At 37.0% G+C, this 17,131-nt stretch overlaps 1 protein-coding gene across 4 annotated transcripts in view; it reads left to right on the top strand.

Annotated features, from left to right (window-relative positions):
• Positions 1 to 17,131, top strand: part of KCNQ5 (potassium voltage-gated channel subfamily Q member 5) — a 567,770-nt gene that overhangs the window by 2,851 nt on the left and 547,788 nt on the right.

The following is a 17,131-nucleotide window of genomic DNA, read 5'->3' as shown; positions in this document are numbered from 1 at the left end:
TTTATTTTTCCCTTAGGCATTTAAAACCTTTCAGTGGCTTTAAAGTTTACTACTGTTTTTCCCACAAAGTCCATTCATTCAGTCTCCTATTAGAGTCACGTTTATCTGGGCATTTTAAGGTTGTTTTTATAATGTTACCTCATGTCTAATTCTTTTTTTCTTCCTTTTCTCCTTTTGCTTCCTCTCTTTTTAGTATCATTATTTCTGCTTCTTTTTTGTTAAGATGAAATATAAAGACATCAACCTTAGAAGACCAGTAGAGAAAGTTGCAGATACTCGCTGATACATTCCTTGTTTCCTAGTAAAATAAGTCTTGAGCACACGGACTAGGTTTCTTTTAGAGATAAGTTGTGTCATCCGTACATAACTCTCTCCGGGGGTGTAGAATTAGCATCAACACCAGAAACGTGTTTTGAAATAACGTGGAAGAAGGGCTGGTTTTGTAACTAGGTGAACCTGGAATTCGACCACATAGGAGTCAGGAAATTGGTGGAGTCTACAATCTGTGGGTCTCTGGTATCTGGAAAATTTTACAGTTTCTGATTGATGTGAACATGTAGCATTAGGCGGAATATTCCAGCCAACTTTCCGTTTTACAGTGCACACAAGGAGAACGGTTGTGTTGCATCAGTATTACATCAAAAAGTATAACTTTTATGTAAGATTCACATTTACTTAAATGTGGTTAGGATAATGATAGAGAAATGCTACTGACACTTTTCATATTAATCTCCTCTGAACTGATATATAATTAAACATATTACTTAATAAGCCTGGTAAATTATTTTGACCTGTCAGAATATACTGAAATAATTTAGCAATTATGATACTCAATTTGGTAGCAAATATGTACTGTATAGATTATGATTTTTTCTTTACAACTGTATGCTCAAAATATGTATGGTTTTGAATTTTAAGTATGATACCATTTCTAGCCTTTCATTTTTGGTATATTATGCATTGTATATTCAGACAGAGTTAAAGAAAGCCTTGGTTGGTGCACATACTTTGCATCTCCTAACTTGTTCTTGAACATCAATGAGAACTTGCAACGCAACATTTTCTTTTCCATGTGTTGGTGTTAACAGGTTTGTATGGGCTTACAGAATTTTAAAACATTGATAAATTATTTTTCCAAAGGTTCAAGGTTGTATACTTCTCTATCCACCAAGCTTTATCAGTCTAGCAGTATCTTTAGTGGTAGATAGGAAATAAATTACGTACTTAATAGATGTAGCTTATGTGAAGTTTTGCATTATATATTTTAGAGTCTGAAACTGTAATGCCTCAGCAATTAGATAGGGGTGCTAGATCCACATTAGCACAAAGAGGGAATGGATAGTATCATCTTCTGGAAGGATTGTGCACAACTAAGCAGACCCTGGGGAAAGAGGCCATCTTTGGCAGTTGCTGCTTGTGATTTTAAATGAGCTTTAGAATAGCCAGACTTTACGCATTACATTCATTTATCGAAGTTGCTTTATGCTGTAAGTTTAACTAGACCCCAAGAAAATAATTTCGAGAGAGGTGTAATTAACTAATTCCTTGCCAGTCTGGGAATCCCCAAATCTTACTTTAATAACAGTTTTTGTAGCATATTAAGGTTCTTGCCAAGAACAAGTGCACTGTGATTAATGAGGTACTTCAGGGATGAATTTACTTGGTCGACCAGTGTTTTCACTGCCAAGAAACAAGAAAAGCATGTTTAAAGTTATGCTTGAGGTAAATATAAATTTCTATTATTTATGCAAAAATAATGATTATAATGGTATTTTAGGGGTATAAAATGTCTTTTCAAGAGTACATATCCTAGCCTATTGATAGGATGGCTGGACAGAGCAAGGGATGACCTACTTCAAATACTTTCCCTTAAACTTTTTAAATTAGTGGGGATTAGGAGATCCTTGCCCTTACCATTCTTTAGGATTTACCTGACAGCCATATTTCCTGTCTTCAACTTTTCTTTATTTTACTAGTGTGCTGTTCAAACATGAGGTGACTCGTTGCCTTGAATGTTGTTTGTCCCTTTTTAATTCCTCCTTGTTTAGGGAAAATTTTGAAGAATAATGAGGATAGTAGAGGAACACAGGATGGGGCTTCGTATATAAATTTGCACTGATGCAGCAAATGTGGTTCTGAGAAATTACATGGGAAACGGTGTTGTAGATACATGTAATTGATCACTTTGCCTAATGTATCTTTGTCTGACTTAATGCTATGGGTACAAATTTATAGATATTAAACAAGGAGACAAGAAGAAGTCACCCAAGCTAGGAGCTCTGAAGTCATCCTTTTTCTCATAGTTACTCCCTCTGGTCAGGCAAATGGTCATTAAATACTGTTTGTTTACTTTATAGGTATTTTTCAAATACATTCCCTTTTCTTCTTTACTACTTCTATTCCATTCTGTTTCTTACCTCTCCATTGGATGGTTTGTAATATTCTCCTGCCTGATCGTCTGGCTTCTGTTCTTAGCTTTCTCTCTGCTCTAACATCATAGTATTGTTCGTAAAATGCAAACCCTATCATATCATCCCCTTGCCTAAAATATTTCCATGACTCTCATCACCTACTCCTTCATCTATTTATCCATCTACAAGTATTGGAGTGTGTAATATGTGCTAATTCCCAAATTAACAAGGCAAAGGCCTCCACTCTGGAGGAAAGAAAAGACTCCAGCAAAGGACTACTATAAGCCTGTGAACAAGTGTGAAACAATGTTATTGGTGTGCTTAGAAAGAGAAGTTACGAAGTGAAGCCTGGGCAGAAATGTCAGCACAGGCTTCAAAGGGGAAGTGAGGTATAAGCTGAGTTTCCACAAATGAGTAGTTAATTTTCAGGTGGGCACAGCAGGAGGGAATGAACAATCTTGACAGAGAAAACAGCTTGAGTAAAGTTATGGGGTTGTGAATCAGCACAGTAAGTGCTAGGTGCTGTTAAGTATTTTCAGGGTGTAGAAAGCCTCAAGAAAAGAAGATAGAGCAAAAGGCAAGTAATCAATCTCTTGGATAGCTTCAGATGCTGACCATAGTATCTGGTATTTATCCTGTAGGCAGTAGTGGTCATTGAATGGTGATAATCAGGGGAATGACATAATCAGATATAAATTTTGGAAAGATTTGCCTTTCATTAGTTCAGTAAATAAATTGGAGTTCAGTAAATAAATATGGCCTATAAGGAGATGATAGCAATTGTGTGAGTTTTCCATTCATTGTTGTGTTCATTTATTCATAAACTTATTCTGTGAATGTCTGTTGACTATCTACTATATGCTGTGGATCATACTAGAAAGATGAGAGATGACTTCCTAAGGAACTAAGGCAGTAACTATGGAGATGAGAAGGAAGAGTTTAACCAAAGAAATGTTAAGGAGATAAAATTTGCAGATTGTTTTCACCAGTCTGACATGTGGTATGAGGAAGATGATTCTGACTTGGTTGATTTGAGGAATGGAAGTGCCGTTCACTAATATATGGGACAAAGAGTGAAGGGCACATATTCTGGTGGATATAATGGGTTCAGATTTGAATATGTTGGGTTTTAGATGTTTGTGAGTCATTCAGGTGGAGATTGTAAGTGGTGGGAACATAGCAGTGAACGAGGCACAGTCTATTTCCAACCATGTTGGATCAGCAACCAGAACTATTTCTGGCACATAGAGAACACTCAATAAAATATTTTTGAAGGAATGGATTCATTTATAAATCTGGAGTTTAATCTAAATATCTAACCAGATATTTAGCTTTGAAAGCCTCTGTCAGTTTTGTGGTAATTAAAGCAATGAGTAGAAAAAAATGAGATAGTCCAAAGAATATATAGAGTGAGTGAGGGCACAGTGGAGGCAAGAGACTGAGGAACACCAACACCAAGCAGTGGATGAAAAAATAAGAACCAATGGAAGAACCTGGGAGAAGCTTGACAGCAACCCAAAGGCCAAGGGAAAATCCAGGGGATCTTCTTTTCATGAAAGTAAAGGAAGATGCATATGGAAAAAAGATTATGGCCTGCAGTTTCCAGTGCTGCAGAAAGAACTAGAAAAGTTAGGTAAGATTTCATTGGATTTCTTATGAAGGAAGCCACTGATGGCCTTTGCTGCTGCAGCTTCAGTGGGGTGCTAAGGATCATAAATATGATTCAAGTGGACTGAGGAGTGGTTAAGACTTGGGAAAATGGACACAGTAGTGTAGGTTAGACTCCAGATTCCTTGGAAGAGTTCACACAAGACCCTCAGAGCATAGACTCCTATATAACTACTCCCCTCTAATATGCACTCTAAGCCCCACCCTTACTGTACTGCTCCACCCTGTGTCTCACCACCGTGTGTTTGCTCATGCTGTTTTCTTGGATTCTCCCCACATCTTGCACCCTTGGTATTAAACTCCTAATGTTTCTTCAAAGTACAGTTCAAAGATCACTTCCTCTTGGGCATATTTCCAAACAGTTCCCTTCCCTCTGCCAGGATGAGTTAGGTGCCCCTTGTTTCAGGTTCCATGGCACTCTACCAATGTCATTATAAGGGTGCTTCCCCCATTGTACTGTCATCATGGGCTGCTTGGTCTGTCTCTCCCACATGAGAGCGAGCTTCCATACAGTGAAATTTCTACTTATTTCTAAATATTAAGTGCCTAACAAGGTGCCTCATGTCTAGTAGACCCTTCATAAATGCTTGCTTAATTGAGTAAGTAAATAATTTTCCTTATAAGCCTTCCATAGAGGAGCTTCAGGGTGAGCCGAAGCTGAAAGAACTACCAAGTCTTTTCAGATTTTTTAGAAGTAAGACACTGACGATTCATTTAAAAGAAAAAAGATATGGGACTAGAAGTAGGAGATTAGTGCTTTGCTTGCAGTTTTGCCACTAATTAATTCTGTAAGTCATCTCACACTTCTGGGTCTCCAAATCTTCATCTGTGACATTAGCACAATCATGTCTGTGATCCGAGATGGTGGAGGATACTGTAGAGAGTCTAAAATACTATCATAAAAGGGAAGGAGTATTTGGAATAAGAAGTAACCTGATCTTTTTATTATTTCCCTTCCTCTTCTGTGAGCTTGAGGGTTGCCTCTTACCTAGTTGCTTTAACTTAATTCCTAAATCCCCAAGGTCTCTATGCTACATAGTAGCCAAAGTTATCTTTCTTTCTTTCTTTTTGTTTGTTTGAGATGGAGCCTCAGTCTGTTGCCCAGGCTGGAGTGCAGTGGTACCATCTCAGCTCACTGCAACCTCAGCTTCCCGAGTTCAAGCGATTTTGCTGCCTCAGCCTCCTGAGTAGCTGGGATTACAGACTTGTGCCACCATACCTGGCTAATTGTTTTTGCATTTTAGTAGAGATGGGGTTTCGCTATGTTGGCCAGGCTGGTCTCATACTCCTGACCTCAAGTGATCTGCCCGCCCCAGCCTCCCAAAATGTTGGGATTACAGGCATGAGCCACAGCACCTGGCCCACAGTGATCTTTCTAAAGACTTAACAGAATACATCACTCCTCCTCTGCTTGGAGGAGGATCTGTTTATTGCTTGTCTCCTCCCTGACCCCCAATTCTTTAAAGCCAGGGGTTTCTGTCTTATTCACTATTATATCACCAGCACCCAGAACACTGCCTGTCACATAAAAGATGCTCCATGCATACATGCTGATTCATTTACTGACACCCCAGATCTCCAAAATATACTATTAGTTCCCTTGTGGAAGATGGAATTTTACTCTGTTGGTCGTTCTATGTGTCAGACTCAATTAGACCTAATGAATTACTTTACTATTTACATATATATTCTATTCTGAATTAAGTTTATGTCTGTAGAGACTGATGTTTACATATTCTTTTTGCTCCTGCATTCCTTTAAAAAAATCACTGATTTCTCTTAAGTCTACAGAGGCCTCGCAGAAGTTATACTACTTTATACTGTGCTGACATATAAAATCTTCCATACTCTTCTAATCAGTCTTTAGAAATCTAAACGATGCTATTGTACTTGAGGACCATATTACAAATAGAAATGTTGAAAAATGTTAAAATATTAGTACTTGGAATACGATAGCCTAAAAGGAAAAAAATGAAAAGGGTATTTCAAAATGAAATGAAGGACTGATACAAAAAAAAACTATAAACAAGAAAGATAGCCAGCAGCCTTCTGAAAACTGCTTGCAAAGAAGTAGTGCCAGTTTTAATTTTTAATTGCAAATGGCTATTTTGGCAGACGAAAATGCCAGCAGAGCATGTTTTATCCTGGCCCAATGGTGTGAAACTACTTGAAGCCCAATTGTTGAACAGCCACAGCTCATAGTTATGTTTAATATGTATGTGTTTTCATTTTAATTTCCTTTTCCTTCAGCCATTTATGAGTGCGTTATTTGAAGTTTTATTTGGTTGCAACCTGAGAGAAAGATTGGCCACACATCTGCATTTTTTTTCATAATTAATGGAATTCTTTAATGGTCTCAGGGTTTCAGGTGATCTTTTAATCCTTTGCAATCAGTGTGTCTGAAGAATGAGCTTCCTAAATGTTACTAAAGTCATCAATTTCTAAACTTAAAAATAGCTTGAAGTTTTTCATCATATACATTTGTGTATTGTGCACATATATCTCATACTCATACAAATACAAGTGCAACATGAGCACATACATACTGTATCTTTTAACAGAGAATATGTGTTAGTGCAAATATGTCTATTTCCCTTTGTTTTGATCCTCTAAAAGTAAAAGACACTGGAATAAAATGCAATTTAGAAATGAAAAGAATGTTAAATTTACTCTTGATAATATAGAGCTTATCTCATAATTTGAAAGATTATTAAATTTTTACATGATGAAGAGATATACACTTTTTACGAACTCAGTCATAGTGGTCATTGTTGTCATTTATTGTACCTGTGAGGTAATTCTAGCATCCCTATTCCTTCTTCAGTCAGTGGCTGCATAATCTAACGATAATGTTATAATCCATCACTTCTCTTTTTAAACAGTCAATTTAGTTTAACATTTGATTAACAGCCATTGTGTATGCCAGGCAATGTGCTAGATGCTGGTGGTTCAAAGAAAGGAACAATGTGGACCTGACCTCAAAGAAATCCATTGGAGAATATGAGAGATTTAGATTTAATGATCAACATTACTTTTACTATACAGGTACCAGTTTCTTAATCTAGAAAATATCAGTAACAGTTTCTTAATCTATAAAATAGGAATAAAATATTACTTCAAGGTGTTATGATATTATATGGATTGTATATGTATACATAATGTTTAATATATACATATTCACACTTAGCATGGTAGCTGTCATTGAAACTAGAGGGAAAAACAGACACAATGTGGTAGAAGGCTGTATTTATATGATAAAGGTCTAGGATTTTATCCTCTATGTGATGGGCAATCTTTGAGGAAGATAGGATTTAGGCAGGTAATGTCATTGGATTTCCATTTTAGATTGGTCACTCTACTAGTTCTATCAGTGATGGCTTGAGGGAGACAAAACTTGAGGTAGAGGTTAAATTTTAAAACTTGTTCCAACTTAAGCAAGAGATAATTAGGACTTAGACTGGGGCAGTAGTAGTGAAGACGGGGGAAAAGTATGACAATAGAGTTGAAATGTGTTAGTGAATGATTGAATGTGGAAGATTAAAAGATATAGATTTGTTATTTCCAGATTATTGGATTAGGTGGTTGGATAAATAGTGGTGCTATTAACTGAACTCAATACAGGTGGAACAACAGGTTGGTGAATTGCAGGGGTGATAAAATGAGTTTAGCTTTGGAAATGCTGAGCTTTCGGTGCCTGTGGGAATTCCAACTATAAATGTACAGTAGCTCTTGGATGATGATTTAAAAGACATAAAAATACAGACAAGAGTTAAAATCATGAGGAAAGCAAATAAAGATTAAGGGTAGGAGGTCAAGGATGGAAATCTGGAGAATACCAACATTTAATTGATGAGCAAAGGAAACAAGGAATGACATGGAGTAGGCAGCAGACTGTAAGGAAACACTAGACAAAAAGGTGTTCAGGGTTGTGGAAACTAAGGGTCTGAAATGTAGAGAGTGGTTCAGTAAGATAAAGACCCATCAGAAATTACCATTGAATCTAGCAATGTGGAATTCTTCAGTGATTTTATAACCTCATCAGTGTTAACCTTCAGTGAAGCAGTGAGGGCAGAGGCAGATTGCTGTTAGCTGAGAAATGAATCAGAAGTGAGGAGAGGAAACAGCATATTTAGGCCATATGTTCAGTTAGTTTGGCAAGAATAAAAGGGAGATTGGACACTAGCTACAAGGAAATACAAGGCTAAAAGGAAAATCAAGAGAGAATAAAGTCATAGAGAAGAAGATTTTTTTTTTATCACAAATAATAGTCATTTTAATTATTGATTATGTGCTGGACATTGTTCTAAATGCTTTATGCACATTAATTCTTTTATCCCTCAGAATAACCCCAATAAGTAATGTTAGTGTTATAATCTCCCTTTTAGCAAACCAGAATACCAAAGTAGGGGGCGGTTTAGTAACTTGTCCAAAGTCAGCTACTGAGTTAATGGCAGAACAGGGCTTTGAACCAAGGCAGGTTGGCTGAGAGCCACACATGCTTAGCCACTATATTTTCTTTCCTTTACTTTGCCTGTTAGATTTTTTCTTTCTTTTCTTCTTCTTCTTCTTCTTTTTTTTTTTTTTTTTTTTTTTTTTTTTTGAGACAAGTCCCGAGTCTCGCTCTATCGCCCAGGCTGGAGTGCAGTGGCGCGATCTCGGCTCACTGCAAGCTCCGCCTCCCGTATTCACGCCATTCTTCTGCCTCAGCCTCTCGAGTAGCTGGGACTACAGACGCCCGCCACCACGCCCGGCTAATTTTGTTTTTGTATTTTTAGTAGAGACGGGGTTTCATCGTGTTAGCCAGGATGGTCTCGATCTCCTGACCTCGTTATCCGCCCTCCTTGGCGTCCCAAAGTGCTGGGATTACAGGTGTGAGCCACCGCGCCTGGCCAGGTTTTTTTCTTTTTTTAAAAAATCGACTTTTATTTTAGATAAAGGGCGCCCTTGTGCAGGTTTGTTACATGGGTATATTGCATCCAGGTAGTGAGCGTAGTACCCAATAGGTAGTTTTTCAACCTGTGGCTCTTCCGTTCCTCGCACTTCTAGTAGTCCCAAGTGTCCATTGTCCCCATGTTTATGTCTATATGTACTCAGTATTTATCTCACACTTATAAGTGAGAATATGCGGTACTTGGTTTTCTTTTCTTACATTAATTCGCTTAGGACTATGGCTTCCAGCTACATCCATGTTGCTGCAAAGGACATGGTTTCATTCTTTTTTATGGCTGCATAGAATTCTATGGTGTATATGTACCTTTTTTTAAAAATCCAATCCACCATTGATGGGCACCTAGGTTGATTCCATGTCTTTGCTATTGTGAGCAGCATGGCAATGAACATATGAGTGTGTGTGTCTTTTTGGTATAATGGTCTGTTTCCTTTGGGTATATACCCAGTAATGAGATTGCTGAGTGAAATGGTAGTTCTGTTTTAAGTTATCTGAGAAATCTCCAAACTGCTTTCCACAGCGGCTCAACTAATTTACATTCCCACTAACAGTGTATAAGTGGTCCCTCTTCTCTGCAGTCTCACCAGCATCTGTTGTTTTTTGACTTTTTAATAATAATCATTCTGATGGTATGAGATGGTATCTCATTGTGGTTTTGATTTGAGCATTTTTTCATATGCTTGGGGGCCACTTGTATGTCTTTTGAGAAGTGCCTGTTCATGTCCTTTGCCCACTTTTTAGTGGGGTTGTGTTTTGCTTGTTGATGTGTTTAAGTTCATAGACTTTGGATATTAGAACTTTGTCAGATGCATAGACTGTGAATATTTTCTCCCATTTCGTAAGTTGTCTGTTTACAAATCAGAGATGACACAAATAAATGGAAGAACATTCCATGCTCATGGATTGGAAGAGTCAATATTGTTAACATGGCCACACTGCCTAAAGCAATTTACAGATTCAATGTTATTCCTATCAAACTACAACCTCATTCTTCACAGAATTAGATAAAACTATTCTAACATTCATATGGAACCAGAAAAGAACCCAAATAGCCAAAGCAATGCTAAGCAAAAAAAAAAAAAAGAAAAACAAAACAAAAACAAAAAACAAGAACAAAAACAAACAAACAAACAAACAAAAAGCTGGAGTCATCACTATCTGACTTGAAACTATAAAAGGCTATACCAACCAAAACAGTGTGGTACTCGTACAAAAACAGACACATACACCAATGGAACAGAATAGAAAACTCAGGAATAAAGTGGCACACTTACCATCTGATCTTCAACAAGGCCAACAAAAGCAAGTAATGGGGAGAGGTCTACCTGTTCAATAAATGGTGCTAGAATAACTGGCTAGCCATATGCAGAAGAATGAAACTGGACCCCTACCTTTCACCATATACAAAATTATCCCAAGATAGATTAAAGACTTAAATATAAGACTGCAAACTAGAAAAATCCTAGAAGAAAACCTAAGAAATAGTTTTCTCAACATCAGCCTTGGCAAAGAATTTTTGACTAAGTCCCCAAAAGCAACTGAAGCAAAACCAAGAATTGACAAGTGGGACCTAATTAAACTAAAGAGCTTAGGCCGCTATAATCTTGATTGTGGATGGTATGTGTGGGCCCAGGGCTCCTCATATCAGATAGGTAGAGTAATTACAAAAACTACTTTGGGGTGTTGTATAGCTCTTAGCAATATAGTGTATGCACAATAAATGTTTGTTGAATAAATGAATTATAGTTTAAATTCCTTATAACCTAGTATCAAGGAGTTTGTTTTTCCTTTCTCTCTGTGCTTCTGCCTTTCTGGAATGGTGTTTCTCCCCATTTCTTTGTACAAAATGTTGCTTTTTCTTCCTCCGAAAGCTGTCTGTTCTTAAGAGACACATTCAATTTCTAATTACATGCTCTAAGAGTGTACTGCCTAAGTAGACTGGGTACCTAATTTACATATTGCTCTATGGTAATTAATAGAGACTTGTAGAAAATGTGGATTTTAAAAGTATAAAGGGAGAACCCTATTTTTCTTGGGGTTTTAGTTATGCTCAAATTTCTTAGAAAATAAGGAGTGAAGTCTTAAAATTGCTGAAGTTTTCTAATATCTACATATTATTTCTGAAATTTGGCAATAGTCAGATATTCAGAATAATTTTTAAAAGATTATACCTTCCATTTTGGAAGTTGACTACTTTGGAAGTTGACTATATACTTTGGAAATATATAGCTAAGAAATAAGTTAGGTTAGAAATTAGTTTTTATGCCATGTGGAATTATTATAGAAAAATGTACAATAAATAAGTCCAAATATATTTGTAACATAGTTAAATATCAGTTAAAAATATTTACCCCAGTGGCTGTTATAATCATTAGGAGTTTCTTTAGTCAGTGAGCCAAGAATAGATCTATAATCTGGCATCACAGAGCTGTATTTTTTCTGTTTTATTGAGAGGTTAAAGCACGGCCTCAAAATGCAAATGTATCATAGGAGTACATAGGAGATAGAAAACTACCTGCGTTTTTTTCTGGTTGAAAATTTTTCCAAAGCATAGGCCTTGTTAAAGCGATTCTCATAACCTTTTCTAGAATGGAAAACAAGTTTAAGGCTTCTGTTTCTCTAAACCTGTTTTCTCTCACACCTGAATGAATCTAGGAGGATTGGATGGAGTTGAGAATTTAGATTCTTCTCCCCATGTTTTGAGTCATTGGCTACATTTCTCAACTTTCTGGTTTGTAAAATTAGGATATAATTCTTCAGTGTTTGTTTAATAACCTGACCTCTTGCTAAGTGTAAGGCCCTAGAGTAGGAACTATAGGGCTTAACATAAATAAGACATAGCATATTCCCTCAAGAAATTTTTATCTAGAAGGATATTCGTTTACTATTTACTGAGCCTCAAAAACCATCTCTCTGAATTGACTTAGGATAAAAGCAAAGGTTGGCCTTTCTCCCGTGGCATTTAGCTATTGCTCCTTTTGAAGGGATTTACAAGGTAAACTGCAGGATCACCATGTACAGAACTGCTGATTGCCAGTTCTCTTGACTCCTTGGGAAACTTTGGAGCTTGGCATTCAGCTGCCTGTGCAAGCAGGCGTTCTGCTCAGGGCATTCCCACACTGAGACCAAACACAGGAGTTCCCACTGATCATAATAATTTCTAAACAGTGGTAATTAAACTAGTTAAACTGAATGTTCTAGTTAATAAAACATTCTGAGTATGTTTAATTTGCTCCAAAGTATTTTTAAAAATAAGAAAGAAACCAATGCTGTTTCGTAATACTTTGTTTGGAGATGTTATTTTCTTTCTCCCTAAATGGGTTAAGAACAATAGTATAAACCAAAAAGTTGTTGTTTTTTAGCAAAATGAAGTGTCTGTTTATTTTCAGTATACACTTTCAGCTTCTAATATTGTTCACTTAATTCTAGTACATGAAAGGAAAATATTATACCTAGCCTTCCAAGAACACAATATGCAGTGGATACTCAAATATTGAATGAGTGAGTACCCACTGCATATTGTGTTATTGGAACACTTTGGAAACACTTATTCCATTTGTTCAACTTTCTCCAGTCATGTGGAAAATGGCTTTTTTCTTCAACTAAGAGTGGTACTTCCCAGTGCAGCTAAGGTCAAAAAGTGTTAAAAATGTGTGTTCATTGCAATCTCTAAGGTGCTTTTTATCCATTTTTCAAAGACTACGTACTTCAAATGGATTTCAGACCTAGATCAGCAGTCAGGTTAAAGAATTTCAAAGTGAGATTAAACTAATTTTAAATTTATCATGCCTGATGATAAAATCCTATAGTTCTGTTTTGGTATGTCAAATGGAAAAGGCAGAGAAATTGATTGGCAATCCAAATGACATTTGGGAACTCACTTACAACCTTCAAGATAGGATCCTGAACCCAAGGAGCACCTACTCTTACTCATCTAGTCCTTGACATAGAATAAATTACAGTTTGTTTTGGGGAAACAGTTTTAACAAGCACGAACGTTCAAATTTGCATTCAAGTATTTTTCTCTAGAAGAAACCCGGTTAAGTTCCCTTAGCTTCAGATCCATCAAGGAGTAAACAAAATGAGATGGGTTAGGATCTTCCCAAATGAACCAGCTACCCTAGTTACATAGGTCCTACTTTACTTGTGCACTGAGATCGTCCTGCAATTCTTCCAAAGTTAGGACAGGAAGCATAGTAGGAAAGAAAACTATGTAGTCGTCATATTTGTACAAATCGTGTGGACTCCTAGACAGCAGTTCAGGCTACCAATGCTTCAGTAGCCCATTATTCCTTTCACTCGATAGAATGGCCCCAGTCATTCCCCTAAAATTGGAAGTTAGAGTTTCACAGTATCTCTAGCAGGAAAGATTCCCTTACATGGTTCCAGATCTTTTACATCCAGTATTGGACTTGATGAGCTACTTTACAAATTACATTTCCTAAACTAGTTGGGTCATGCTGCTGAGAGCTGTTTTCCAGAGCTAGTGGGTATGGAGTTTTATTCCAGGCTTCAGGGCAGGAAGTGGATAATAAAAATACATTTATAGATGGCGCTAAGTGAGGTAGCCTAGACAACCATAAATAAGAATAATCAAACTATCACGTTGTACTGGAGAAGACAGAATATTCCTCTAATTGAAGGGTAGCTGTCATAATTTACAGTTGTCATCAATGAAGGATTGTACTTTTTTTCTCCACAAAAGGTTAAAGGCAAATACCTATTTTTTTGTTGTTGTTGTTTCTTGTTGATTCAAATTCCCTTTCCACACTGCAATCTTAATATAGATTTCTAAAGCATGTGATAATATATTTAAAAGACCTATTCACAATAAATCTGTTATGTTTTTATAGTGTTTCAAGGGTGACATATAAAGTTAGTGGTTGCTCTACAGTAAGCATCTGGCAGTGGAGCGGCAGTGCAGCATGACAAGGACCTGGACTGGAGTGTCAGCCCTGGGAATGTGCAGAAAAGGAGAATAGGAGAAAATTCAAAGGGAGAACTGGCGTTCTTAGCTCTCCATTGGCTTCTGGTTGGCAAAAGAGATGAAAGAATCAAAATGTTCATGGTTCCAAGCAAGTGTGACTGTGACCAATCAGAAGTTGCTTAATTCTGTTTTAGGTAAAGAACAAGCACAAGTAGACATGTGGCCTGTTTGGGCTTTGGGAAAGACAGGGGATCATCAGTTACTAATGTAGAGTGATGAATGAAGAAATAAGGTGCTTGGAGAAGAGTGTACAGACAAAGATTTAGGGAATACTGGCATTTTGGGAGATGAGAAGAGAAAGATTTGCAAAAGAGACAAAGAAGAAAAAAACTAGGAAAATACAACATCCACAGGAAGACTGACTCTCAAAGGATTGCAATAGGATAAAAGTATTACAAAGAAAATAAGTGAAAATGTATCATAATGTGGAAAGCCAGGATAAAAGGCGAGGGGCCAGAACCTAGAAGAAAACTTTGCCATCTAGGAGCTGATAGCATCTGCAGTGCCATGTGTTAGGCGGACATCCAATTTCATAGGAAACATGATGTCCTGGAAGAAAAGGCCAGAACAACCCAGCAACTAGGTGGTGTGCTGACATAGCAATCAGTTTTTTGAAAGGGACCATGCAGAGTGAGGGGTGCCCCTGAAAGTATCACTGTATAACTGGGATGGGGACTCCAGAAGAGAGGGTGATATTTAGAGAGCCTCGAATGAAACCAGGGATATCTGGTTGGAAAGCAATCTTGCAGTCTCTAAGAGAGACGCTGGTAAGTGCAAAGCAGTTCTAAAGAGTTTGAGATAAGGCACCAAACAGTGCTTGCAGGGGAGAAGGGGAAGACAGATTAGGCTGCATAATTGATAAATAAATGGGCAAAGAGAGAGGGAGAATGGTAGATTAGGAATCAACAGAGTAAAGCTAAATTTTTATTTCTCCAAGCAGCTGGAAATCTGTACAAATAAAAAAGCCTCAGGAACCCCCTTCCCTGAGAAGGGGAAAGATGAAAGTAATTAAGAATAACGAAATCCTGGAGTTATGATAAATAAAAGTTTAGGTTGGTTAAAAAAAAAAAAGTTTGGAATGGCAACATTTGGAGCTATGATAAGGCAACATTGGGAGATAAATAACACGATGTCTTAACAACTGCAAAGGCCCTGATAGAGTTCAGGCATGATCATGTAGAAGGCTGCCTGGTGTGTGAGACTGTGAGAATTTCTGTAACAGTAGTGTGCAGGGTAAATTTTAAAAAGCAGATGGAGCCCTAACCCAAGGCTCACAACTTTGTAGCCAAAGTAAAGGGAATAAGAAATTTTCTGGAAGTCACACACACTGAATATGTATGACCTTGACCTTGGGCAAATCATAAACCCCTCTAAGCACCAACCATCTGATAAATGTGGAAATAAGGAGACAAAGTGTTAAAGCTCCTTATGTAATTGCTGGCGCAAAAAAAAAAAAGTAATTTTTATACTTTCTAACCAAATATAGTCTATGGCCTCTTCAGAGGAGGAAATGCTGCAATAATAGACACATGTGAAAAAACATGTGTTCAGTGAATAAATGAGTGAATAACTGAATTAGCATAACACTTATTTAACAACAGCATTTTATTTGGTGCCAAGATTATAGAGCCAGATATTTCCTGTTGTGTGTACAAGTTCTCTGAGCTTGAACAAAAAGATTTTTCTTCGGAAATCAAGCCATATTTTATAATCTCTTTCTTTTTGAGTGTATAGATAAAAGCACACTCTTAAAGCAGGAACTACTGCTTTGACACATTTAAGTAATAGGATTAGAGAGCTGAAAGGACCTTTGGTGACCGACTCTAGTGCTATCTTTTTTAGATGTGAAAACAGCCTGCAAAAATGTTAAGTAGCTTCCTCAGGATCAAGTACTATTGGAGCCAGCATTGGTGGTTAATCCCGTATAGAAATGACTTCGGTTGTAGATCTGTGACCTGCCTTACTTACCTTCCTCTACCGAAGGTACTTTATACTTCTTAATAAATGAATATTGACATTCATTTTAAATACTATTGTTTGTTCAACTATTCCATGAAGAATATTCTTTAAATAAGCATTGTAGTACTAACAGGGAAAATATTTTTCCCTTTTAGAAATTCTTAATAGCTGGCAAAAGATAGTAATTTCCATGACTTTTCTTTCTTCCAAGGAAGTTAAATTCTGAAGAAAGTGTTTCTGTTGGAGTTAAACCATATATTGACTTGATCTTTAAAGGATCTAATAAATGAATAGATCAAGTAAGAAACAAATTAGTATTTAGCCCATTCAGTTGCATCACTGTGGTTTCTTTCAGATCTGAAAATGTGAGAAATATTTCCTGAAATCAAGCAAGTGGGAGTGGGAAAGAGTACGTATAAGTGTTACATAAGGAATCCAAAATCATCATCATCATCATCATCATCATCACACCACACACAAATACATTTATTATTTCACACACAATTTCATTACGCTTGGTAAATTCATTAGGGCAGGGCAAATGTATTCATCCAGACATTCAAATAAGCACAAACATCTGTGCAGTCTTTAAATCTGCCATGTTAAACAGGCCTAGCACTCTGTTTATATGCCCCAAAGAGCCTGAACCAAGACAGATGTAAGTAGGAGCAGCCGGATTTGACCCTAACTCTTGAAAATCCTGCCCTGCTTCAGAGATGAGGCATATCTTCAGCTTTGCAAGCACACTATTGTGTGTGTGTGTGTGTGTGTATGTGTGTGTGAGTGAGGGAGAGAGAGAAAATGGTTAAAATTAACGTGAATTTGGTTTCCCCCTCCTCGTATTTCTTTGTCTATATTAATATGCTTTTTAATTGTTAATATTATCATTAGAAAGGTGATGGTTTCATGAATGAATTATGAGGGAGAAAAGAATTTTGATATTTAAAATTGTTGGCCTGTAATTGACCATTTTCTGCCTGAGTCATGTATGTGCACTGAGAGGTTGAAGTGTACTGTATGTGCTTCTTCAGGCATTTCCTATTTATCTGAGACACTTTTGAGACAGAGAGGTGACTGGAGAAAATGAAGGGTTCTCATTTATTTTTATGAACAATTCTCTATGACTCATTACTCCCACAATTTTTGAATATCTACAAT

This window comes from Macaca mulatta, chromosome 4, assembly GCF_049350105.2.
Source record: "Macaca mulatta isolate MMU2019108-1 chromosome 4, T2T-MMU8v2.0, whole genome shotgun sequence".
Taxonomy (NCBI): Eukaryota; Metazoa; Chordata; class Mammalia; order Primates; family Cercopithecidae; genus Macaca; species Macaca mulatta.
This window is presented reverse-complemented; position numbering and strand designations above follow the sequence as displayed.